This window comes from Cherax quadricarinatus, chromosome 33 (assembly GCF_038502225.1).
Source record: "Cherax quadricarinatus isolate ZL_2023a chromosome 33, ASM3850222v1, whole genome shotgun sequence".
Taxonomy (NCBI): Eukaryota; Metazoa; Arthropoda; class Malacostraca; order Decapoda; family Parastacidae; genus Cherax; species Cherax quadricarinatus.
In genome coordinates, this window is record NC_091324.1 from 9,649,985 (window position 1) to 9,677,711 (window position 27,727).

Consider the following 27,727-nt stretch of genomic DNA (forward strand, 5'->3'; position numbering starts at 1 on the left):
TTTAGTGATCCATTTTCATCTTCAATACATCCACACTTGTGCCAGCTATACATCTGATATATAATGGTAGCAGGTTTAGTACAGTAGACGAAGCTCTCAGTTGTTAACAAGGTGCTGTGTTATTGTGCCCATGGCTCCCTTGCTTATCACTGGCTCTATCTTACACTTCCTCCCATATCTGTCACTCCTGAACATTATGTTAGTGTGCAGATTTGAGACCAGGCCCTTCAGTATCTTCCATGTATATATTATCGCATATCTCTCTTGCCTTCTCTCCAGAGAGAATATTTTCAATTCCAAGAGGCGTTCTCGGTATTTAAAAAGCTTTACTGGCTCTACGAGAGGCAGTAAAAGCTCGCGGTATTTTTTTCAGCTCGGATATCTCTACTGATATGAATGAAGCTGTCAACAATCAGCAGTACTCTAAATGGCAAAGCACAAATAATTTGAATCTTGTCACCATTTGCATTATTTCTCTTTACTAAAAAGCACTTACTACTCTATCATTTTCCTGACTTTCGCAGCATTTGTCCTATTGTGCTTTTCAAAAGATAAGTCAGGTGACATTATTATATCCAGGTCTTTTAAGTGTTCTTTTCATTCTATAGAGTGACGCTATGTTTTGTATACAGTTCTTTCTTTCAATTCCTCATTCTTTCCCTATCTGAGCAATTGGACACTATATTGAACATTATATTTTTCTACAGCCTACTGGAAAGTTCATTGTCTTGCAATTTTTCGGTGTCTTCTATGGGAATGACTGTCAAGCTATTTTTTTTTTATCATCCACAAAGAATTTTTTATCTATGCTCTGATGATTAGAAAAGGTAAATGCACTAAGACCAAGCTTTGTTAAGGTTAGATTTTACTTTATTTACTACTGTGTTTATTCATTAGAAAATTGAAAATCCATTTGCCTGTTTTTCCTTTTATAACCTATTATCCTTACTTCATATGCAGTCACTCGATGATCACAATTGTCAAATGCCTTAGCGAAGACTACGTCTCCATTTTGAATTCTTCCAAAGTCTTCGTAATTTTGTCAAATGATCCAGCAGTTGTGACAAGAATGATCTTTCTCTAAACTCGTGCTGACTTCAGCAGGTCTTGCTTTTCCATAAAATTTGTAATTTGGCTCCTCGACACCCTCTGAACGATTTATATGTGTGATGTTAGTGCACAGGTCTATAGTTTCTTTGCTAGGCCTCCACGGTCTCCTTTGTGCAGGAGAGCTATGTCTGAGATTTCTTCCTCAGAAGTATGCTGAGTGCTCTTCATAATAGTAGTTTGCACTCCTTTATAAACAGTTCTATGTGTGGACATTTTCTATTCCCTCTCGAAATCTAAAGAATCAGTGATTATGTCAGATATATGATTTGTCGGGTGGGCAGAGGTAATGAAAAAACTTTTGGAATCATCCACTCTCCTGCTGTTTAGAGGAACAATGATTTATACGTTTTCAAGATTTCGCTCATTTCTTTTTTTCGTCGTAGGTGTATGAACCTCCTGTTAGTAGTGTTCTAATTCTAGAAGTTTTTATTTTATTTAGATTTTGCATATGTGTAGAAATATTATTTTTTTTTTACTATTACTTGAACAGCTTTCTGCTCCTTATGCGTTTGTTCCATTTGGAAATAATGTTTTAGTTTATCTCGTTGTAGGTTATCTTCGTTATGACATTCTCGTAACGCTTGTCCTTCTTAACATACCTTTCCATTTTTTCAATGAATGATATGATTTTAGACTTTCTCAGTAGAACATATTTTATACAGATTCTTCAAGTTTCAATATTGAACTTTCCATGCACTCGTGTGGGTTTAGACTGTTCAGGACAGTTTCCCAGAATATGTATGATGACTTTGTATATGTCTGCTCTCAATCAATTTTCTGATTCTTGAAGTTAAACTTGCTAAAAACCTTCACGTTGGTTATTTCTTGAGATATCTACTCAAGTTTCTATTGTAATTCAATGAAACTGTGTTCTGAGAATACTGTAATTGATATTATTATGTTCCTGATTAGTTCCTCACGGGTCGTGAATATCAGGTCTAATATGTTTTCGTTCCTGGTAGTTATCTGTCGGTTCAAAGTTAACTTTTCAGAGAGCCCCAAAAACTTTTTATGTGACTACTTGGCTTTTGTGCTTCCAGATACAACGTCGGATACGACCACCTTCCATTTAACATGTGGCAAATTGAAATCTCCAAGGAGAATAATATTTGGTGTAGGGTTTTCAAGGCAATTTACTATCTCCCTATATGTTCCATGGTGGTTTATATGCAAGAATTGTTACCAGATTCCATTTCTCTACTTTAATTCCTAGAAGTTTATTATCACCATCGTGAGGAAGCGCGAAGCCTGCAGTAAAATGATCAGATTTAATCTGAGGTAACCTTCTTTATAAATAATAATAATAATAATTATTATCACCACCTCTAATGCTAATGCTTGTGTAGTGTTGCATAAATATAAGCAAAGAAGTTCTACAGAATATGCCATCTGAACTGTTTATGTTGACCTCAAAATATTAATATATATTCCATCCACTACTCTTTGTTACTCCTGGTTCACACTGCACCTAACTCAACTATTCATTTATTTTCAGCTTTTTACGTGAAACATTAATTTATATGAAAAAATAATTAGCCCTGCAAATTATGTAAAACTCTGAACTGAACTCTAAATTCTGAGTAACTTTCTCACTAGCATGTCCTATAATTCACTTTTTTTTTGTTAATAACACTAAATTTCAGGAGATTTGTAGAAACACACACACACACACACACACACACACACACACACAACAAACTGCGGCTAGCCGGGGGATCGAACCCATGTTCTTTTAGCCTGCTTCGTGGGAAGAGAGCGAAAATTTACAAGACTCTAAACCACTGGATCATACAATCCTACAAACAACATGATCCTAGCGAACTAGGCTTGCTTCATGTTGCGAGGACATACGATGGTGTGGATGCCTCAGAGCTAATTTCATTCTATTCCTCATTTGGTGAGCTAGCCTCCACAAATAGTACATACATTATTGTAACCACGAACAAGTGGTATTTAATCAATAACAAACTGTGGCTAGCCGGGGGATCGAACGCGTGTTGTTTTAGCCCGCCTCGTAGGATTGTATAGTCCAGTGGTTTAGAGCGTCGTGAATTTTCGCTCTCTTCCCACGAGGCGGGCAAAAGCAATACGGGTTCGATCTCCATGTCAGCATAGTTGCTGATCCCTGTGTTGTATAGCATATCATAGTATCATCCATGTGTTTATATAGAAGACCCCTTAGGCCTGTGACTGTATGACGTCACGGGATGCGCATGTGTATGTTCGTACCTCTGCCTCCTCCTCAGTCGGCGTTAGACATCCAGGCTAGAACACGGCAAGGCTGGGCTCCATCTCCCATTACCATAGTCTGACAATATATCGTTACCATCCAACCAGTGTGTCTACCTTCAACCCTCCATATCTCCATGCAGGAACCCCTACGATAAATGGTGGCAACGGAGGGCCTGTAATCCTGACGATTACAGCGATTTCTGGAGATAAATTTCCACTGGTCCTGCCGACATATTGTGAGTAGGCCTGCCGAGAAGGTTAACGCCAGCCAGCTACCCCAGCCAGTTCCTCCCGCCCAAGCTCCTACCAGCCACTACATTATTCTCTGGTCAGTCTCTTTGTGTTAGTATTTCTCTGCGTATTTGCATCACTCCCGAGGGGTTGACCCGAGTTTGCAAAATAAGACAGTTACCATTTGGTCCTAGGCACATGTCGATTAGACACTAGGTCTGTTGTATGTGCATGCGTGTGTGTGTGTGTGTGTGTGTTAGTTATCATTTGGTCCTAGGCACATGTCGATTAGACACTAGGCCTGTTGTAAGTGCATGCGTGTGTGTGTGTGTGTGTGTGTGTGTGTGTGTGTGTGTGTGTGTGTGTGTGTGTGTGTGTGTGTGTGTGTGTGTGTGTGTGTGTATGTATGTATGTGTGTGTGTGTGTGTGTGTGTCTGAGGAGAGGGAATCCAGTCCAGCCTAGCCTACTCCATCCAGTTCTTTTGCCTGCCAAGCCAGCTTTCCACCCCTGCTGTGCTCATCGTGAGAAGTTATCAAGCTATTCTGTGTGAAGGGTTAAGATAAGCCAGCTAGCAACTAACCCAGGTGTCTTACCCCAGTACTCAAGCAAGCCACGTGAGTAGTCTTCTTCGCTTGTGATTCAAGCTCCAAGCAATTCTGAGTGCTCTTTTTCATCCCTGTGGTGTTGTGGTATTTCGTGGGTGTATTTTAAGCCAGCCAGCTTAGAATTATCTTTGCGGCAGTGTGGTTGTCTTCAGTGAGGCTTACGCCGTTCATCCCATAGGCCCAAGACCACGTGTGTCTCACCACCCCCAGTCTTAGCCCTGTTAAGCCCACCAGTTGAGGAGAAAGACTTAGCTCCCACTGACTTCCCAGACGAAGTCAAGCGTTTGTTGACTTTGTTGAACAAACGTCGTAACGCCATTGCCTTACCAGGTGAGAAGATGGGTATAACGAACTTATTGTCCCATCGTATTCCACTTGAACCTGGTACTAAACCTATCTATATACCTGCGTACAGAATGCCTCATTCCCAAGTTGCTGTCGCAGAAGAACTGATCAATCAGATGCTCAATGATGGAGTTATTGCACATAGCAATTCACCCTGGAATGCGCCCATGATCCTAGTGCCTAAGGACGGCACTTGGCGCCCGGTGATTGACTTTAGGAAGTTAAATGTGAAAACCATTCCAGATCACTTCCCACTTCCTGTACTAGGTGACCTTTTACGCAATATCGGAGATAACAAAGTCTTCTCGACCCTGGACTTGTTACAAGGGTTTTGGCAAGTCCCTCTTCACGAGGACAGCCAAGAGTTAACTGCATTCTCCACTCCCACAGGTCATTATCACTTCCTACGAATGGCTTTTGGATTACGATCTTCTCCTATCACGTTCTCTAGACTCATGACCAATATCTTTAGAGGCCTTATAGGTAAAGCATTTATGGTGTACTTAGACGATGTAATCGTCATGTCCGAAGATGTGGATACACATCTGAAAAGACTTGATATAGTACTTGGTAAGATTGAAGAAGCTAATTTAAAGATCAAACTGTTGAAATGTCAATTTTTCAGATCAGAAATTAAGTTTCTGGGCCACGTAGTCACTCCTAGAGGGGTTACGACTGACCAAAGTAAAGTAACGACAGTACTAAATTTTCCAACTCCCAAAACTGCTGATGCTGTAAGATCCTTTGTGGGTCTAGCAGGTTTCTACAGATCTTTCATTGCAAATTTTTCTTCAATAGCAGCTCCGCTAACTGAATTGCTTAAGAAAGATGCTCCTTTCGTTTGGACCTTCCGTCAAGAAAGAGCATTCCAAACTCTAAAAGAAAAGCTAACATCTGCTCCAATTTTGAAATTCCCAGATTTTTCTAAGCCCTTCTATCTAACAACTGATGCTAGTTCAATTGGCATAGGTGCCGTACTAGCTCAGAAGACTGATGGCAAGTACAGCGCAGTTGCATTTGCTAGCCGAGTCCTTACGAAGGCTGAACGTAATTATACAGTAACGGAGCAAGAAGCTTTAGCAATAGTATGGTCTTTAAAGCACTTCCGAGACATTATTTACCAGTACCCTGTTCATGTCTTGACAGACCATGCACCACTGATACCTTTATTCCAGAACAAACAGCCTACTGGAATTTAGCCAGATGGACCTTGACTATCCAAGAGTTCAATCCCACTTTTGAACATTTACATGGCAAGTCAAATGTAGTCACAGATGCTTTATTGCGACACGTTAGTGTAGTTACTGCAGATCCTGCATTTACTGTCGAGGATGTAAAGAATGCCAAAAGAACAGATCCCATGTGGTCTGGTGTGATTCGATTCCTGCTCCAGGAAGATCTTATTCTGACTGTGAAGCCACCAGCACCCATTAGTGACTTTGTAATGAGCCAGGAATTACTGTATCGAACAGCCGAGTTGGGTACTCCAAGCAGGAGAGTTTACCAGTTAGTAATTCCACAGTCACTAGTTAACGTAGCTCTACAGCTAGTTCACGATGCACCAGGTGTTGCACACCCTGGTATGGATCGTTCTGTGAAACAAGCCAGAATGAAATACTTTTGGCCATGTATGGCAACTGACATTTCCGAGTATGTTAAGAAATGTAGTGTCTGTATGCAACATAAAGGAAATGTCAATGGGCCTAATCCAATCCAAGTGTACCCAACCACTAGCGAACCGTGGGAAAGAGTTGCCCTTGACTTATTAACCAATTTTAAATGTTCCCTCCAAGGCAACAAACATCTGTGTGTTATGGTAGACCGTTTCACCAGATATTGTGACTTAGTTCCTATTACAGATAAGACTGCAGAGACAGTAGCTAAAGCGTTTAAAGAACGCATTATCTGCAGGCATACCACCCCTAAGTCCTTAGTAACAGATAATGGAGGTGAATTCTGTAATGAGATTCTTGAAAATTTGTGTACTTTATACAAGATCTCTAAATCCACCATTGTTTCTCATCATCCTGCCAGCAATGGGTTAGCCGAACGAACCAATAAGAAAGTACTTGATGTCCTGAGTGCCACTATCAACCCCAATAGTGAAACTTGGGATGAAGTCATACCAGATGTTCAATGTGCCATAAATTCTGCTTACAATGCTTCCATAGGTGATACTCCACATTATGCATTGTATGGTGTAGACAAGCGTTTACCCTATGAGTTGTTATATTCCACCCCGAAACCTAATTACAACCCTGATGATTTCGTAGCAACTCGTACCAGCATGGCTCAAAGTGTTTTTAGAAGAATCCGTGAAACACTTCACAAATCAACAGCAGAATTTACTAGAGTAACTAATAGCCGTGCTAAGCCATCAAAAGTCAAAGTAGGTTCGAGAGTAATGCTGACAAATTTCAACAAAACATCCGCAATGCCTAAGCTCAATCAAAAGTTTGTCGGACCTTATCGAGTTGTAGAACATATCTCTGGTAATAAGTATAAGGTTAGAGAAATTAGTACTGGTAAGTACAAAGAATCGCATTTAGATCATATGAAATTAGTATGTGATGTTGATGATATTGCTACCCAGACTAATGTGACAGATGCTGAAAATCCTCTTGACTCTGTACCCTCTACCTCAGATACTCAGTCAGATAATCAACCTGAATGTCGTTACTCCTTGCGTACTCAACAAGTAATGAGAAACCCACAAGTATCTTTTGTAGATACTCGTTCAGATCTCCCTCAGTCAAGGCATGTGTTAGCCATTGCAGAGGAATTCGATCCTCCCAAAGATGATAACCATTCTGCATATGTAAACCTCACCCTCGCAGAATTGGGTTTAAATGTACATAGTCTGTATAACTAGATGTCCGAGATGAAGTAAATTGTCAACTGTTTGTTATTAACTGATTAGTTTTTCAGAATTTTTTTTTTTCATATTCACGTTCCCTCCATATTCTGAGAATTTGACAGTAATGATCTGAGTGCACCAGATACCTTTGCTGTTAATTTCACCTTGTATATAAATATTTATTCTTCCTCAGAATCCGTAGAGTGCATGAATACAGATCGATCGATCAATTCCATCCCATATCGTACAATGATTTGTTCTTATAGTTTGTAATGCATTACGTTAAAAATCATTACGTTAAAAGTGATTACATTAACACCCATTACGTAAAATTCATTATGTTAACATCCAGTATGATACCATCCATTAGTTCTAAGTTATATATGAATTTGTTATTGTATAGAATCAGCCCAGAACCACCTGCCTGTTCAGCCTATAAGATAGTAGTGTATGTCGAGACGACATACGTAACATGACCGAGCTGTCAGCATAGTTGCTGATCCCTGTGTTGTATAGCATATCATAGTATCATCCATGTGTTTATATAAAAGACCCCTTAGGCCTGTGACTGTATGACGTCACGGGATGCGCATGTGTACGTTCGTACCTGTGCCTCCTCCTCAGTCGGCGTTAGACATCCAGGCTAGAACATGGCAAGGCTGGGCTCCATCTCCCATTACCATAGTCTGACAATATATCGTTACCATCTAACCAGTGTGTCTACCTTCAACCCTCGATATCTCCATGCAAGAACCCCTACGATATCCCGACTAGCCGCAGTTTGTTACTGATTAAATACCACTTGTTTGTGGTTACAATATGTATGTATATATATATATATATATATATATATATATATATATATATATATATATATATATATATATATATATATATATATATATATATATATATATATATATATATATATATATATATATATATATATATATATATATAAATATATATATATATATATAATGTGTATGTGTGGTGCCAAATAGGTAAAACTTGCGATTTTGTCTTAAATAGCAACGCTCTTCTTGCTGAATAAGGCAAGCGAAAATTTGTGTTATAAGATGAAATTTTAGAAAGGACTTACTTTTAAACGAGTTCTTGCTAAACGACCAATTTTACCTAGCAACTGGCTCCTTGAGATTAACCCAGCCAAATGCAAAGTCATGAAGATTGGGGAAGGGCAAAGAAGACCGCAGACACAATATAGTTTAGATGGCCAAAGTCTGCAAACCTCACTCAAGGAAAAAGATCTGGGGGTGAGTATAACACCGAGCATATCTCCCGAGGCGCACATCAATCAGATAACTGCTGCAGCATACGGGCGCCTGGCAGCCCTACGGATAGTGTTCCGATACCTCAGTAAGGATTCGTTCAAGACTCTTTATACCATTTACGTCAGGCCCATACTGGAGTATGCAACACCAGTTTGGAATCCACACCTAATCAAGCACGTCAAGAAATTCGAAAAAGTGAAAAGGTTTGCAACAAGACTAGTCCCAGAGCTACGGGGATTGTCCTACGAAGAAAGGTTGAGGGAAATCGGCCTGACGACACTGGAGGCCAGGAGGGTCAGGGGAGACATGATAACGACATATAAAATACTGCGCGGAATAGACGAGATGAACAAAGACGGGATGTTCCAGAGATGTGACACAGACACAAGAGGTCACAATTGGAAGTTGAAGACTCAGATGAATCAAAGGGATGTTAGGAAGTATTTCTTCAGTCATAGAGTAGTCAAGCCGTGGAATAGCCTAGAAAGTGAAGTAGTGGAGGCGGGAACCATACATAGTTTTAAGGCGAGGTATGATAAAGCTCATGGAGCAGGGAGAGAGAGGACCTAGTAGCAATCAGTGAAGAGGCGGGGCCAGGAGCTATGACTCGACCCCTGCAACCACAAATAGGTGAGTACAAATAGGTGAGTACACACACACACACACACACACACACACACACACACACACACACACACACATATATATATATATATATATATATATATATATATATATATATATTATCACACTGGCCGATTCCCACCAAGGCAGGGTGGCCCGAAAAAGAAAAACTTTCACCATCATTCACTCCATCACTGTCTTGCCAGAAGGGTGCTTTACACTACAGTTTTTAAACTGCAACATTAACACACCTCCTTCAGAGTGCAGGCACTGTACTTCCCATCTCCAGTACTCAAGTCCGGCCTGCCGGTTTCCCTGAACCCCTTCATAAATGTTACTTTGCTCACACTCAAACAGCACGTCAAGTATTAAAAACCATTTGTCTCCATTCACTCCTATCAAACACGCTCACGCATGCCTGCTGGAAGTCCAAGCCCCTCGCACACAAAACCTCCTTTACCCCATCCCTCCAACCTTTCCTAGGCCGACCCCTACCCCGCCTTCCTTCCACTACAGACTGATACACTTGAAGTTATTCTGTTTCGCTCCATTCTCTCCACATGTCCAAACCACCTCAACAACCCTTCCTCAGCCCTCTGGACAACAGTTTTGGTAATCCCACACCTCCTCCTAACTTCCAAACTACGAATTCTCTGCATTATATTCACACCACACATTGCTCTCAGACATGACATCTCCACTGCCTCCAGCCTTCTCCTCGCTGCAACATTCATCACCCATGCTTCACACCCATATAAGAGCGTTGGTAAAACTATACTCTCATACATTCCCCTCTTTGCCTCCAAGGACAAAGTTCTTTGTCTCCACAGACTCCTAAGTGCACCACTCACCCTTTTCCCCTCATCAATTCTATGATTCACCTCATCTTTCATAGACCCACCCGCTGACACGTCCACTCCCAAATATCTGAATACATTCACCTCTTCCATACTCTCTCCCTCCAATCTGATATCCAATCTTTCATCACCTAATCTTTTTGTTATCCTCATAACCTTACTCTTTCCTGTATTCACTTTCAATTTTCTTCTTTTGCACACCCTACCAAATTCATCCACCAATCTCTGCAACTTCTCTTCAGAATCTCCCAAGAGCACAGTGTCATCAGCAAAGAGCAACTGTGACAACTCCCACTTTATGTGTGATTCTTTATCTTTTAACTCCACGCCTCTTGCCAAGACCCTCGCATTTACTTCTCTTACAACCCCATCTATAAATATATTAAACAACCACGGTGACATGACACATCCTTGTCTAAGGCCTACTTTTACTGGGAAATAATTTCCCTCTTTCCTACATACTCTAACTTGAGCCTCACTATCCTTGTAAAAACTCTTCACTGCTTTCAGTAACCTACCTCCTACACCATACACCTGCAACATCTGCCACACTGCTCCCCTATCCACCCTGTCATACGCCTTTTCCAAATCAATAAATGCCACAAAAACCTCTTTAGCCTTATCTAAATACTGTTCACTTATATGTTTCACTGTAAACACCTGGTCCACACACCCCCTACCTTTCCTAAAGCCTCCTTGTTCATCTGCTATCCTATTCTCCGTCTTACTCTTAATTCTTTCAATAATAACTCTACCATACACTTTGCCAGGTATACTCAACAGACTTATCCCCTTATAATTTTTGCACTCTCTTTTATCCCCTTTGCCTTTATACAAAGGAACTATGCATGCTCTCTGCCAATCCCTAGGTACCTTACCCTCTTCCATACGTTTATTAAATAATTGCACCAACCACTCCAAAACTATATCCCCACCTGCTTATAACATTTCTATCTTTATCCCTTCAATCCCGGCTGCCTTACCCCCTTTCATTTTACCTACTGCCTCACGAACTTCCCCCACACTCACAACTGGCTCTTCCTCACTCCTACAAGATGTTGTTCCTCCTTGCCCTATACATGAAATCACAGCTTCCCTATCTTCATCAACATTTAACAATTCCTCAAAATATTCCCTCCATCTTCCCAATACCTCTAACTCTCCATTTAATGACTCTCCTCTCCTATTTTTAACTGACAAATCCATTTGTTCTCTAGGCTTTCTTAACTTGTTAATCTCACTCCAAAACTTTTTCTTATTTTCAACAAAATTTGTTGATAACACCTCACCCACTCTCTCATTTGCTCTCTTTTTACATTGCTTCACCACTCTCTTAACCTCTCTCTTTTTCTCCATATACTCTTCCCTCCTTGCATCACTTCTACTTTGTAAAAACTTCTCATATGCTAACTTTTTCTCCCTTACTACTCTCTTCACATCATCATTCCACCAGTTGCTCCTCTTCCCTCCCGCACCCACTTTCCTGTAACCACAAACTTCTGCTGAACACTCTAACACTACATTTTTAAACCTACCCCATACCTCTTCGACCCCATTGCCTATGCTCTCATTAACCCATCTATCCTCCAATAGCTGTTTATATCTTTCCCTAACTGCCTCCTCTTTTAGTTTATAAACCTTCACCTCTCTCTTCCCTGATGCTTCTATTCTCCTTGTATCCCATCTACCTTTTACTCTCAGTGTAGCTACAACTAGAAAGTGATCTGATATATCTGTGACCCCTCTATAAACATGTACATCCTGAAGTCTACTCAACAGTCTTTTATCTACCAATACATAATCCAACAAACTACTGTCATTTCGCCCTACATCATATCTTGTATACTTATTTATCCTCTTTTTCTTAAAATATGTATTACCTATAACTAAACCCCTTTCTATACAAAGTTCAATCAAAGGGCTCCCATTATCATTTACACCTGGCACCCCAAACTTACCTACCACACCCTCTCTAAAAGTTTCTCCTGCTTTAGCATTCAGGTCCCCTACCACAATTACTCTCTCACTTGGTTCAAAGGCTCCTATACATTCACTTAACATCTCCCAAAATCTCTCTCTCTCCTCTGCATTCCTCTCTTCTCCAGGTGCATACACGCTTATTATGACCCACTTCTCGCATCCAACCTTTACTTTAATCCACTTAATTCTTGAATTTACACATTCATATTTTCTTTTCTCCTTCCATAACTGATCATTCAACATTACTGCTACCCCTTCCTTTGCTCTAACTCTCTCAGATACTCCAGATTTAATCCCATTTATTTCCCCCCACCGAAACTCCCCTATCCCCTTCAGCTTTGTTTCGCTTAGGGCCAGGACATCCAACTTCTTTTCATTCATAACATCAGCAATCATCTGTTTCTTGTCATCCGCACTACATCCACGCACATTTAAGCATCCCAGTTTTATAAAGTTTTTCTTCTTCTCTTTTTTAGTAAATGTCTACAGGAGAAAGGGTTACTAGCCCATTGATCCCGCATTTTAGTCGCCTCATACGACACGCATGGCTTACGGAGGAAAGATTCTTTTCCACTTCCCCATGGACAATAGAAGAAATAAAGAGGAACAAGAGCTATTTAGAAAAAGGAGAAAAACCTAGATGTATGTATATATATATGCATGTGCGTGTCTGTGAAGTGTGACCAAAGTGTAAGTAGGAGTAGCAAGATATCCCTGTTATCTAGCGTGTTTATGAGACAGAAAAAGAAACCAGCAATCCTACCATCATGCAAAACAGTTACAGGTTTCTGTTTCACAGTCATCTGGCAGGACGGTAGTACTTCCCTGGGTGGTTGCTGTCTACCAACCTACTACACGTCATATATATATATATATATATATATATATATATATATATATATATATATATATATATATATATATATATATATATATATATATATATATATATATATGCAAAACAACCACTGTGAAAGAAAGAATAGAGAAATTCCAAGCGCTTTCGTGACTACTCACATTATCAAGGAACAATAGATTTATTGTTCCTTGATAATTTGAGTAGTCACGAAATCGCTTGGAATTTCTCTATTCGTTCACAGTGGTTGTTTTGCATATTCTGAAATCACCTGTTTACTGTGATCTTATTGCATATATATATATATATATATATATATATATATATATATATATATATATATATATATATATATATATATATATATATATATATATATATATGCAAAATAACCACTGTGAAAGAGTAGTGAAATTCCAAGCGCTTTCGTGACTACTCACATTGTCAACAAACTATGAAAGTAATACATCAAAGGAAGGCAATTAAAGGGCTTAGACTACACCTCGCAGTCAACCCCCACAACAAAGAAACACCTGACGCGCGACAATACCGGACTCATAAGAAAAGAGGAACACTGCAGTAGGTCCGCTGGTCCAACTAGACAGGTCCTTACGACATCCCACTAACAAAATATTCTACCCAAGAAATAAGGTTTATTATTTGTCCAATGTATTATTAAACTCTACCCAAATTTTATCAATTATAAATGAGTCTAATTTATATAAACCTAAGGAAATATTCATATTATTTTCAAAACGGCTTTTTATGAAACAAGATTCAATTATATTTCTTGAATCTTGTTTCATAAAAAGCAGTTTTGAAAATAATATGAATATTTCCTTAGGTTTATATAAATTAGACTAATTTATAATTAATAAAATTTGGTTAGAGTTTAATAATACATTGGACAAATAATAAAACTTATTTCTTGGGTAGAATATTTTGTTAGTGGGATGTCGTGAGGACCTGTCTAGTTGGACCAGCGGACCTACTGCAGTGTTCCTCTTTTCTTATGAGTCCGGTATTGTCGCGCGTCAGGTGTTTCTTTGTTGTGAGGGTTGACTGTGAGGTGTAGTCTAAGCCCTTTAATTGCCTTCCTTTGATGTATTACTTTCATAGTTCCTTGACAATGTGAGTAGTCACGAAAGCACTTGGAATTTCACTACTCTTTCTCAGTGGTTGTTTTGCATATTTTAAAATCACCTGTTTACTGTGATCTTATTGCATATATATATATATATATATATATATATATATATATATATATATATATATATATATATATATATATATATATATATATATATATATATATACAAATCCTATGCATTTAATATTTAATGCCAATTACTAAATATGAAAGAGGCAAAGAGAGCACCATTAGTATTATTGGTACAATGTAACACCAGTAGTACTAGTGGATACAACAGAACCCGTAGTACCTTCGTACCTCGGGTCTACCTGGAGGGTGTTCCGAGGACCAACACATCTGCGGAACGGTCCATGACCAGGCCTCCCGGTGGATCAGGTCTGATCAACCAGGCTGTTACTACTGGCCGCACGCAATCCAACGAAATAATCACAGCGGGTCAGGTACTGACTTTAGGCATATCTCCAGTTCCCTCTTGATGAAAGCCAGGGGTCTACTGGCAATCTTCCTTTATGAACACTGGAGGCTGTTGAACAGTCTAGGGATCCCTGCTACTTATTGTGCTATATCTTAGTGTACTCACTGTACTCCCGATTTTCATAGGGCAAGGGGGTTAGGTTGCACTGCTTGCATAGTCTTTTGCCTCCATAGGGAGTGATTTTTTTTTGTGCAGATTTGGGACAAGTCCTTCTAGGATTTTCCAAGTGAAAATTATGATGTATCTTTCTTCCCTGTATTCCAAGGATTACAGGTCAAGGAACTTCATGCTGTACTTGACTGTACTTATACACGCAGTGAAGGTTTTCTGTATAATTTCCAGATCTGCAATTTTGCTTGCCTTAAAAAGTGATATTAGTGAACAGCAGAATCTCAGCCTAGAGAGAACAAGTGACTTAAAGAGGATCATCATTGACTTGGTGTCCTTGTTTTTAAGGTTCGATTTATTCATTCTACCACTTTCTTCGCAATTATAATAATTACATTGTTATGATATTTGAAAGTGAGATTCTCTGACATTATCGCTCCTAAGTCCTTCACATTAGCTTTTCGTTTACTATGAGGTTAGAATTTGTTTAATTTTCATTTTCCCAAATTTTCCATAATGGAGTAACTTAAATTTATGGTCACCGAACTTCATATTATTTTATGCGGCCGCTGAATGACCTGCTGTATAACCGCTAAGATATACAGTGTTTGTAATGGATGACAATCCATGCAAATTCTAGTATGGTCAGCAAAGGAAGACATCTCTGTCTATGTGGTGCAGCACAGCACCAGTGGTACTAGTGGCACAACACAGCAAAAGGGGTACTAGTGGCACAACACAGCACCAGTGGTACTAGTGGCACAACACAGCGCCAGTGGTACTAGTGGCACAACACAGCACCAGTGGTACTAGTGGCACAACACAGCACCAGTGGTACTAGTGGCACAACACAGCGCCAGTGGTACTAGTGGTAGAACACAACACTAGTGGTTCTACTGGAACAACACAGCGCCAGTTGTACTAGTGGAACAACATAACACCAGTGGGACTAGTGGAACAACACCAGTGGTACTAGTGGAACACACCAGTGGTACTAGTGGTACAACACCAGTGATACTAGTGTAACACAACACCAGTGGTACTAGTGGAGCAACACCAGTGGTACTAGTGGAGCAACACAACACCAGTAGTACTGGTGGTACAACACAACACCAGTGGTATTAGTGGCACAACACACCAGTGGTACTAGTGGTACAATACAACACCAGTGGTACTGGTGGTACAACACAACACCAGTGGTACTTGTGGAACAACACAACACCAGTGGTACTAGTAACTGGTACGTTACTGAATCCAAAAACACAAGCTGAAATTGGCTTGCAAATTACGACCTATAAAGCTGTTATTTGCAGAGCGAGTAGTTACGCACGCATGCAGCACGCACAACAACCCGGCAGGTTATAGGCAGAAGAAAAAGCACGTACAGGAGGGGATTCCACTAACGAGAACTGAGAGTAAAAAATCTGGGAGGGGTAATATACCAGAGGAGGGAGGCCGAACGGTGAATGGTTGACAGCCAGTGAAATAGTGTATGAAAAATACAATTAACTTTGGCAGGATGAAGAGAATTTCATTTGAGAATTGCTCAAACAAACATGGGGAAAGTACATTATTATTATTATTATTATTATTATTATTATTATTATTATTATTCATGGGGAAGCAATGCTGCTACTAGGAGAGAGGCAGTAGTCAGCCTTGATCAAAATAAGCTCCAATTCCTTTGATCAAGAGCCCGTTACCAGCATCAAGACACTTTACGTGAAGGGAAGACGAGAAATGAAATCTCGTTTCTATCCTAGGTGATATCTCTCGTGAATGATTTTAGACTCAGGTCTTCAACTATCATATTCATACCCGATAAGGATCCTGATGCACTAGAAAGCGACCTCTTGGCTGGTTTAATCAAGATCACGTAAGTGTCGTGGTGGATTAAGCTAATCCATCCTCACACACACACAAACACACATACACACACACACATATGAAAGACCCCTTGGGGCCAGCGATCATGTGGTTTTAAGATTCGAATACACAGTAGAGTTACAAGTGGAGGGGGAAGCAGGAAGAGCCGGACGAATGAAGCCAAACTACAAGAAGGGGGTCTACGCGGGAATGAGGAACTTCCTGAACGGGCAGGGAAGTCAGTAAACGAGATGATGGAATATGTAACAACAATATGCAAGGAAGCTGTGGAGAGGTTTGTACCCAAGGGTAACAGGAATAACGAAAAAGCCAGAGTGAGCCCATGGTTCACACAAAGGTGCAGAGACGCCAAAACCAAGTGTGCTAAAGAATGGAAGAAGTATAGAAGGCAAAGGACCCAGGAGAATAAGGCGAGCAGTCGTAGAGCCAGAAATGAATATGCACAGGTAAGAAGGGAGGCCCAACGGCAATATGGGAATGACATAGCAGCAAAAGCCAGATCTGACCCGTTGACACAGTTGACGTATGACACTAAACAGTGGTTTACTTAATGCGATATTTGTACTGATCTAATTACGTTCTCATGGAAGTCGACTCTCAGCTGGCGGGTGGTTTCTGGCTACTTAACATTACAGAAAAGTATAAACTTAAATAAACGAAGTCTCGAGTATTAAGGCTTAATTGTTACTCTAAAGGGACAAAATTATTTTAACATACTATAGACTTATTTTTCAGAGAGAAGCTCCTCTTGTCTGGGAAGACTTTATCACACGAGAACATTGCTCAGTTAACAGTATTTTTGTTATATGAAGGTTTATGCAGTACCTCCCAACAGTTTAAACTGGAAAGACTGTAAAATGTTTATTAAAACCATTAAGAAAATTGGACTTGTCGGTTCTCTGAACCATTTATCTACATTATGAAAAATGTTGGTCAATTAGCAAGAATTCATTTAAAATTAAGTCCTTTCTAAAATTTTCTCTTGTATATTTAAAGATATATTTTTTTCATTTATGTTAACATAAAAATTAATGATTTTGCACCAAAAGAACCTTGGGAAACTTACCTAACCTTATTATAACAAGCGCAATTTAATTTAACCTAATCCAAACTAAATATATTTTATATAAGTTTACAATAATTTAATAATAAACAAACACAATGAAATATATTTTTTTTCTTTAGATTCAGAATGATTGTTTTTTTTTTTTTGCGAAATTTCATGCTAAAATTTTCGCCTGCCATATTCGGCAAGAAGTGCGTTGCTATTTAAGCTAAAATCGCAAGTTTTACTGATTCGGCACGATATATTTTTTTTCATTAATATTAATATAAAAAAATTTAATTTTGCACCAAAAGAATCTTAGAAAACTTACCTAACCTTATTTTAACAAGAGCAATTTATTTTAGCCTAACCCAACTAAATATATTTTAAATACGTTTACAATAATTTAGTACTAAACAAACACAATGAAATATATTTTTTTTCGTTAGGTTCAGAATGATTTTGGCGAAATTATTGCATACACAAATTTTCACTTGTCCTATATGGCAAGATGAGCGTTGCTGTTTAAGCCAAGATCGCAAGTTCTGCCTATTCGGCACGACATATATATATATATATATATATATATATATATATATATATATATATATATATATATATATATATATATATATATATATTGTTGTAGTGAAGAAGAAATCAGAGCACACCATTCCTGCAAGAGCGTGGATATTGCTTTTTACACAGTCTGGTCACTGGCCGTAACTAATAGCCTCAAAACGAGGCTCACAAGTTTGACATTCTTACAGAACTTGACACGATGTCCAAAATAATTTATAGGAATGTTTCAGTAGCTGTTTTTTGGGATGATTTCTTCTGACTGCTGGTGGGGAGTGATGGAGGCCTGACTGTAAGAATGAGAAGCCTGGAGGTGGGCAGGAATGCTGCAATTTGTAGCCTGGAATTTAAAGTGTGAATTGTCAAAGTGGACACGTCACCGCAAAAATGAGTAGTGAAAAAAATCCAATACTGCAGTTAAGAATAATACCATAAGGAAATGTTAGACAGTAATAAAAGTGGTAATATAAAATAGAAACAGAGATGGGAAGAAGGTAGAAAGGAGAAATAATGTCGAGTTAAAACAGCGACGACGAAACGATAAAAGTGAATGGGCGAGAAAACGGATTTAGAATGACAGACTTTAAAACAAAAATAAAAACAATATTCGTCAAAGGGAAACTGTTAGACACTAAAAGCAAATTGAATGTCCAAAGTTTATAAAATGTTTCTGGTGCCAGTACTGGCACTCAAGCTTATATAATGGTGCCAGTACTGGCACTCAAGCTTATATTATGGTGCCAGTACTGGTACTCAAGCTTATATAATGGTGCCAGTACTGGTACTCAAGCTTATATAATGGTGCCAGTACTGGTACTCAAGCTTATATAATGGTGCCAGTACTGGTACTCAAGCTTATATAATGGTGCCAGTACTGGTACTCAAGCTTATATAATGGTGCCAGTACTGGTACTCAAGCTTATATAATGGTGCCAGTACTGGTACTCAAGCTTATATAATGGTGCCAGTACTGGTACTCAAGCTTATATAATGGTGCCTGTACTGGTACTCAAGCTTATATAATGGTGCCAGTACTGGCACTCAAGCTTATATAATGGTGCCAGTACTGGTACTCAAGCTTATATAATGGTGCCAGTACTGGTACTCAAGCTTATATAATGGTGCCAGTACTGGTACTCAAGCTTATATAATGGTGCCTGTACTGGTACTCAAGCTTATATAATGGTGCCAGTACTGGTACTCAAGCTTATATAATGGTGCCAGTACTGGTACTCAAGCTTATATAATGGTGCCAGTACTGGTACTCAAGCTTATATAATGGTGCCAGTACTGGTACTCAAGCTTATATAATGGTGCCTGTACTGGTACTCAAGCTTATATAATGGTGCCAGTACTGGTACTCAAGCTTATATAATGGTGCCAGTACTGGTACTCAAGCTTATATAATGGTGCCAGTACTGGTACTCAAGCTTATATAATGGTGCCAGTACTGGTACTCAAGCTTATATAATGGTGCCTGTACTGGTACTCAAGCTTATATAATGGTGCCAGTACTGGTACTCAAGCTTATATAATGGTGCCAGTACTGGTACTCAAGCTTATATAATGGTGCCAGTACTGGTACTCAAGCTTATATAATGGTGCCAGTACTGGTACTCAAGCTTATATAATGGTGCCAGTACTGGTACTCAAGCTTATATAATGGTGCCTGTACTGGTACTCAAGCTTATATAATGGTGCCAGTACTGGTACTCAAGCTTATATAATGGTGCCAGTACTGGTACTCAAGCTTATATAATGGTGCCAGTACTGGTACTCAAGCTTATATAATGGTGCCAGTACTGGTACTCAAGCTTATATAATGGTGCCAGTACTGGTACTCAAGCTTATATAATGGTGCCAGTACTGGTACTCAAGCTTATATAATGGTGCCAGTACTGGTACTCAAGCTTATATAATGGTGCCAGTACTGGTACTCAAGCTTATATAATGGTGCCTGTACTGGTACTCAAGCTTATATAATGGTGCCAGTACTGGTACTCAAGCTTATATAATGGTGCCAGTACTGGTACTCAAGCTTATATAATGGTGCCAGTACTGGTACTCAAGCTTATATAATGGTGCCAGTACTGGTACTCAAGCTTATATAATGGTGCCAGTACTGGTACTCAAGCTTATATAATGGTGCCTGTACTGGTACTCAAGCTTATATAATGGTGCCAGTACTGGTACTCAAGCTTATATAATGGTGCCAGTACTGGTACTCAAGCTTATATAATGGTGCCAGTACTGGTACTCAAGCTTATATTATGGTGCCAGTACTGGTACTCAAGCTTATATAATGGTGCCAGTACTGGTACTCAAGCTTATATAATGGTGCCAGTACTGGTACTCAAGCTTATATAATGGTGCCAGTACTGGTACTCAAGCTTATATAATGGTGCCAGTACTGGTACTCAAGCTTATATAATGGTGCCAGTACTGGTACTCAAGCTTATATAATGGTGCCAGTACTGGTACTCAAGCTTATATAATGGTGCCAGTACTGGTACTCAAGCTTATATAATGGTGCCAGTACTGGTACTCAAGCTTATATAATGGTGCCAGTACTGGTACTCAAGCTTATATAATGGTGCCAGTACTGGTACTCAAGCTTATATAATGGTGCCAGTACTGGTACTCAACCTTATATAATGGTGCCAGTACTGGTACTCAAGCTTATATAATGGTGCCAGTACTGGTACTCAAGATTATATAATGGTGCCAGTACTGGTACTCAAGCTTATATAATGGTGCCAGTACTGGTACTCAAGCTTATATAATGGTGCCTGTACGGGTACTCAAGCTTATATAATGGTGCCAGTACTGGTACTCAAGCTTATATAATGGTGCCAGTACGGGTACTCAAGCTTATATAATGGTGCCAGTACTGGTACTCAAGCTTATATAATGGTGCCAGTACTGGTACTCAAGCTTATATAATGGTGCCAGTACTGGTACTCAAGCTTATATAATGGTGCCAGTACTGGTACTCAAGCTTATATAATGGTGCCAGTACTGGTACTCAAGCTTATGTAATGGTGCCAGTACTGGCACTCAAGCTTATATAATGGTGCCTGTACGGGTACTCAAGCTTAGATAATGGTGCCAGTACTGGAATTCAAGCTTATATAATGGTACAAGTATTGGCATTCAAAGCATATATCGTGGTGTGGGTACATCCACTCAGAGCTTTTAAGCTGAGTATCAGTATTAGCACCACGATACAAGATTTGAGTGCCGGTACCAGTCGGTACCAGCTTTGAGTGTTAGCTCCAGCATCATTACATAAGCGTGAGTGTCAGTACTAATACCATTATATAAGCTTGTGTGTTAATACTAGCACCATTAAGAAGAACCTGAGAAGAAGGAGCGCTGCAGCAGGACTACTGGTCCACACTAGGCACGTCCAACTCATACCCACTCACGTACTTGTCCAATCTATTTTTAAACCAATCCAAAGTTTTCGCTTCAATGACACTACCTGGGAGTTTGTTTCACTTATTTACAACTCTATTACCAAACCAATACTTTCCTATATCCTTTATAAATCTAAATTTTTCCAACTTGAACCCATTACTGCGAGTCCTGTCTTGGTTAGACGTTTTTAGCATGTTATTTATATCCCCGTTATTTATTACTGTCTTACATTTATACACATGAATCGTATCCCCCTAATTCTACGCCATTCTAGAGAGTGCAGATTCAGTGTCCTCAGTCTATCCCAGCAGGAAAGATTTCTGATACACAGAATTAACTTTGTCACCTTCTCTGTATGTTTTTCAGCGCATTTATATACATTCTGGAATACAGTGATCAGAACTGCGAAGCATAATCAAAACAAGGCCTTAATAAAGATATATATAGAGTTTAAGTATAACTTATATAACACTTCTTGATATGAAGCTTTATTGCACTGTTGTTTTGGCTTCAATTACTGCTAACCAGAACTCAGGTTTTTTTCGCATTCAGAGTAATTGAGATCTACATTGTTAAGTTAACAGCTGAATTGGTTATTCTCTTTTCCAAGGCTTAGTACTTTGCATTTGTCTACATTAATGCGCATCTGCCACTTCTCCGACAACAGCGTCAACCTATCCAGATCTTCTTGTAGCGCTGTAGTGTCCTCATCAGAATTAATCCGACGGCTTATTTTAGTGTCATTAGCAAGTTTACTTATGTCGTTATTTATTGCTTCATCTATGTCGTTTACGTATATTGTGAACAACAAAGGGCCCAACACTGACCCCTGTGGAACACCGTTTGTGAAGAGTCCCCATTTTGGATGGTTATATCATGGTGGTGGTAGTGGCCCTAAAAAGTTATATCATGGTGGCAATACTGGCACCTGAAAGTTATATCATGGTGGCAATACTGGCACCTGAAAGTTATATCATGGTGGTGGTAGTGGCATTTAATGGTTATATCATGGTGGTGGCACTGGCACTTGGTTATAACATGGTGGTGGTAGTGGCACCTGATGGTTATATCATGGTGCTAGCACTGACACATGATGGTTATATCACGGTGCTAGCATTGACACTTGGTTATATCATGGTGGTAGCACTGCCACTTGGTTATATCATGGTGGTAGCACTGGTACTTGATGGTTATATTATGGAGGTGGCACTGGCACTTGATGGTTATATCATGGTGGTAGCACTGGCACTTGGTTATATCATAGTGGTAGCAATGGCACTTGGTTATATCATGGTGGTAGCACTGGCACTTAATGGTTATATCATGGTGGTAGCACTGGCACTTGGTTATATCATGGTGGTATCACTGGCACTTGATAGTTATATTATGGAGGTGGCACTGGCACTTGATGGTTATATCATGGTGGTATCACTGTCACTTGATGGTTATATCATGGTGGTAGCACTGGCACTTGATGGTTATATCATGGTGGTAGCACTGGCACTTGATGGTTATATCATGGTGGTAGCAATGACACTTTGTTATATCATGGTGGTATCACTGTCACTTGATGGTTATATCATGATGGTAGCACTGGCACTTGGTTATATCATGGTGGTAGCACTGGCACTTGATGGTTATATCATGGTGGTAGCACTGGCACTTGGTTATATCATGGTGGTATCACTGTCACTTGATGGTTATATCATGATGGTAGCACTGGCACTTGGTTATATCATGGTGGTATCACTGTCACTTGATGGTTATATCATGATGGTAGCACTGGCACTTGGTTATATCATGGTGGTAGCACTGGCACTTGATGGTTATATCATAGTGCTGGTACCAACAGTGGAAGATTGCGTTCTGAACTCACTCTGGTTCTCGGAGAAGAAATGGGACTCTCAGTGTTACCATTATTACTCCTTTCTACGGCCCTGTCTTCCAGAATTAGCTGCTCGTTTTATTTATGGAGAACAGAGCTTTACTAAGGCAACTCAAGAGAAACAAAAGAAAAAATGGAAATTCTGTGAAAAAGGGAGTGATTTATGTTAAAATCAACCTATTATTGTATTCATAAAGTGTTCATCCCGAAGGGGTCACACAACTTTTGGAGAATGGGAGGTAATCCAGGTAAGAGGCAAGAAGAAGGTGAGTATCTAAAGTTCCGTGGATCAAGAGCCCTTGTACGTAAGTGGTTCAGAAAATCGACAAGTTTATAAATTAAGACACATGTGCAACACTTGGATATCATTACTATCGAAACGTTTCGCCAAGCAGTGGCTTCATCAGTCCAATACAAAGGAGAATTGTGAAGATCAGAAGGAGTTTGAGGTAATCAGTCCCTCAGCCACTGTGTGGCGAAACGTTTCCTCAAAAAAGATACCCAAGTGTTGCACACGTGTCTAATTTATCATCAAGAGCCGTTCCCCAGCATCAAGGCACCTCCTTTAAAGGGTTTAAAACACAAAGACTTTTTAAGTAGTAGGTATAAACTCTATTGAAAAAACGTGAATGAAAACTTTTAAATTGGCGTATCGGGTACAGGTTTCTAGGTGGTAACATGTGTATGTGATGATTTAATCCCAGATTAGATTACACACCTGTTTTTGCTCGACAAATAAAAATATCGAGTTATCCATTTTATTTCGCAATATTTCGATATGATTTTATCTCTCGCTTGTATTGCTGGTTTTTCTTAACACTTTTTCTCTTTTGGTTTATAAATTTTAAAACCTATTGGCAACACAAAGGTCATTAAATCTGCAATTTGGTCCTACTTTAATCCCTAAGTGTATATACATCGCTGCTCAGTGTATACACATCACGAGATACTCATTAAAATATATACAAAGTGTTTCTCTTGTGTTATTTTCTAATCTTTAGTTTAAAATTTCACGCTTATACTGCTTCAAGCGATGTACTCAAGGATCTGCTTCACAGTGCCTTTCTTTAATAGTAGTTTTTGCTATTACAATATTAATAAATGTAATTTATTGTTTCATTTAATTACTAGTTTCATATTACGAACGTAAGTTCGCCCCGAGAGCAAGTACACTACATACTCTAATAATAATAATAATAATAATAATATTAATAATAATAATCTAAATGCATTTTGGCCACTGCGCGATTCGAGAAAGGTATTCTCTAACCCCAGTCCCCTGTGTCTCAAAGCACGAGACTGAAACAGTACAGAGTGCGATATAAGAGGATAAAGCAGTTAAATATCAGCATTGAAGATCTGAAGGAAATCTGAAGAGGCATTCACTAATCATTATACAGAAACTGATGTCTAAAGTTCTTCAATAAAAATGGTAAATTACGACACGCACAGTCTAATTCAGATCTTTCAGGGGAAAAGAAATCAATATCCTAAAAAACACAAACACATTAAGGTTGAAGCTGCTCAGATGTTGCACCAAGAAGTAATCAGCATGGAAGGGTTGAAGCCAATCAGATGAGACACTCAGAAATTCTCATGAAAAGCAGTATTTAAAAAAACACGGAGCCTACGCATGGAACCTTAGTTTACATAGGATACATATTTTACTGTGGTCTTAAGGGTAGATGTTACATATACTTAAAAGTTTATACAACCATGGACAACCATATAATATCAAACACTGACTTATTTCTTATCAGAAGAGATATTATTAATAAAACTGACATATGATAACTTACACATTCTAACATCAAGAGATTGTTTCCTTTGAGGAAAACACATCAGCACTACAAGTTTCAAGTTGGCCAGAAGATGTATTTTCCAGTTACTGCACAAAATTCAACAAAATCTGAGCCTACACAACCTTAACCCATGAAAAGTTCTATCCATTTCATACGATACATCAGCCACTCAAGATTGATGCCGTTCACAATTGTTATGTTTTAATCAGATGAAAGCGCTAACCCCGTAGGGGCTACGCTTCAGTAAGAAGATCACAAGTATGAAAGGACACTGGATCAAATTACAAGAAGCTAGCTAGAAAAGAGCAAGAGCACGAAGGTTTACTAACAAATGAGAAATAAGGCTAGAAATACACATTCACTCTGCATTTTCAGCCTTATCTGTAATGCAACAATGTCACTGTCCCATTACAGGAAAAAATGGGTTGTGTCAAGACCATGACACCATGGTAGTGAGATTCGTGCTAGAAAAATGGAAATGAATAAAAGTTTGGAAAAAAATTATAGGAGAAAATAAGAGTAGTTTCAAAAAAAAAGGAAAAAGAAACCTTGCCTTACTGTTATTCAATACAACATGTTTAATATACATACAATACACCAACAGTATGGCATCTGATACATCTCTAACACATGCTATTAACAATGTGAGAAATTTTATTGTTACAACAAGAGGAAATTTACTTACTTGAATATTAACAGCAAATGTGAGTAGTTGCAGCTGATTGCTTACCTGCCACTAGCAGCTTAACCAACCTGTGCAGAAATTATTAGCATTAATAAATTATTAATTGAGAAGACGCAAGATTTTAATCTATTCAAGAAAATCTGACCCGCCACTAGACAGAATCATTCCGCTAGTCTAAAATTTATCAGCTCCCTCAACTACTTATATATATATGTACATTGTGGCCTTATCCTACTAGACTATGTTAGGTCAGCTTCAATTTATTTACTATTAAAGATCATCAATAATGTATATTTTTTCGTTATGGTCAGAGTGATTTTCGAGGATTTATTGCCTGCGAAAATTTTCACTTTGTTTCCTGGGCAAAATGACCGTTGCTTTTAAAGCCTGAATCGCCGATTACAAAAACTTGCTGAGCAGCAGGATTTGAGAACGCTTATTCGCAGCAGCACAAGGTGTGGACGAGAAAGCTTAATCAGCAGCACCAAGTGTAGAGAGCAAGCTTAGTCAGCAGCACCAAGTGTAAATTAGACAGTTTGTAAGTAACAGTGTTCTCTTGTAAGATTCTGTGCACTACTTTTGTGTTACTCACATTTATATACAACTCACTTGCCTGCTTTCGGGACAGTGAGAATTCATCACAATTTCTGGCACAGACTCGCTTTCCGTTGCCAGTTTTAGTTTCATAAACAAACATCACATGATTTATGTGTTTGAAGTCGTAGAATTGAATTCTGCTTTCATGTCAGGCCGTTGTTACTGCAGTGGTGGTGCTGGCTCCAGCGTCTAGTCCAAGGATCAAATGTGTTGGTTCATCCTTTACCAAGGCTATAGCTGCTGGGTTCCCTGTATAAATGGCCTTGTTACTTGTCTCGTTACAGTGTTAATAGCGTGTTCGGCGATTAAATGGCTGCTGATCACTTAAATGGCTTTTACCTGAGCTCTAATTGCTTGTATGACTGCTGCGTTGCTGTTTATCTGTTGACGGGTGATAAAATACGATTAATCCATGGCAAATCCCTCGTGTGTTGATCACGATGCGGTTTTAACTATTCTGGCAATTGTTTCACTGCCAGTTCATGTATGGTGAATGTTCCCCTATTAATCCTTGTGTAGCAATCAATTTAATGTTATTCACTATTGTAGTAATTACGCTGTCAGCATTCCATTTTGTAAAGAGGAAATGATAAAATGTTTTGTAAACAGGGACGATATTTATTTCAAGATTTTTTTTTTTTGCAGTTAATGGCTTGCATAAGCTTTAAGTCTCATTCTACATAAGAAGTCATCATTAGAAGCTAACTGGTTAAGTGTCGTTACTCATGTCCTTCGCGAAACTAGCTTATCATCAAACACATCAGCTGTGGGAAGACAAAATGTCAACAAGTTGGATAATACAAAGATGCTGAGCAATGAAAGTCTTTGTTACACACCGATTCGCTTAAAGATATGGCACACAGGTCACCTTTGAGCGAAAGGGTTCGCAATGAAGGCTTACTCTGCATAAATATCTCCATATTAAACAACTGTGTATATAAAGCAATGTGTTGCGTGCTCTGGCGGCTACGTTGAGTCTCGTCTTCACTGGTCAGTGAGAAAGATGATCATATGTTTGTATACTGTGTCTGACTTTCGATAATTAGAACTAAGAAAAACACCATTTCTGGGGGGGAGGGGGATAAGGGGCGTCCTGGCCGT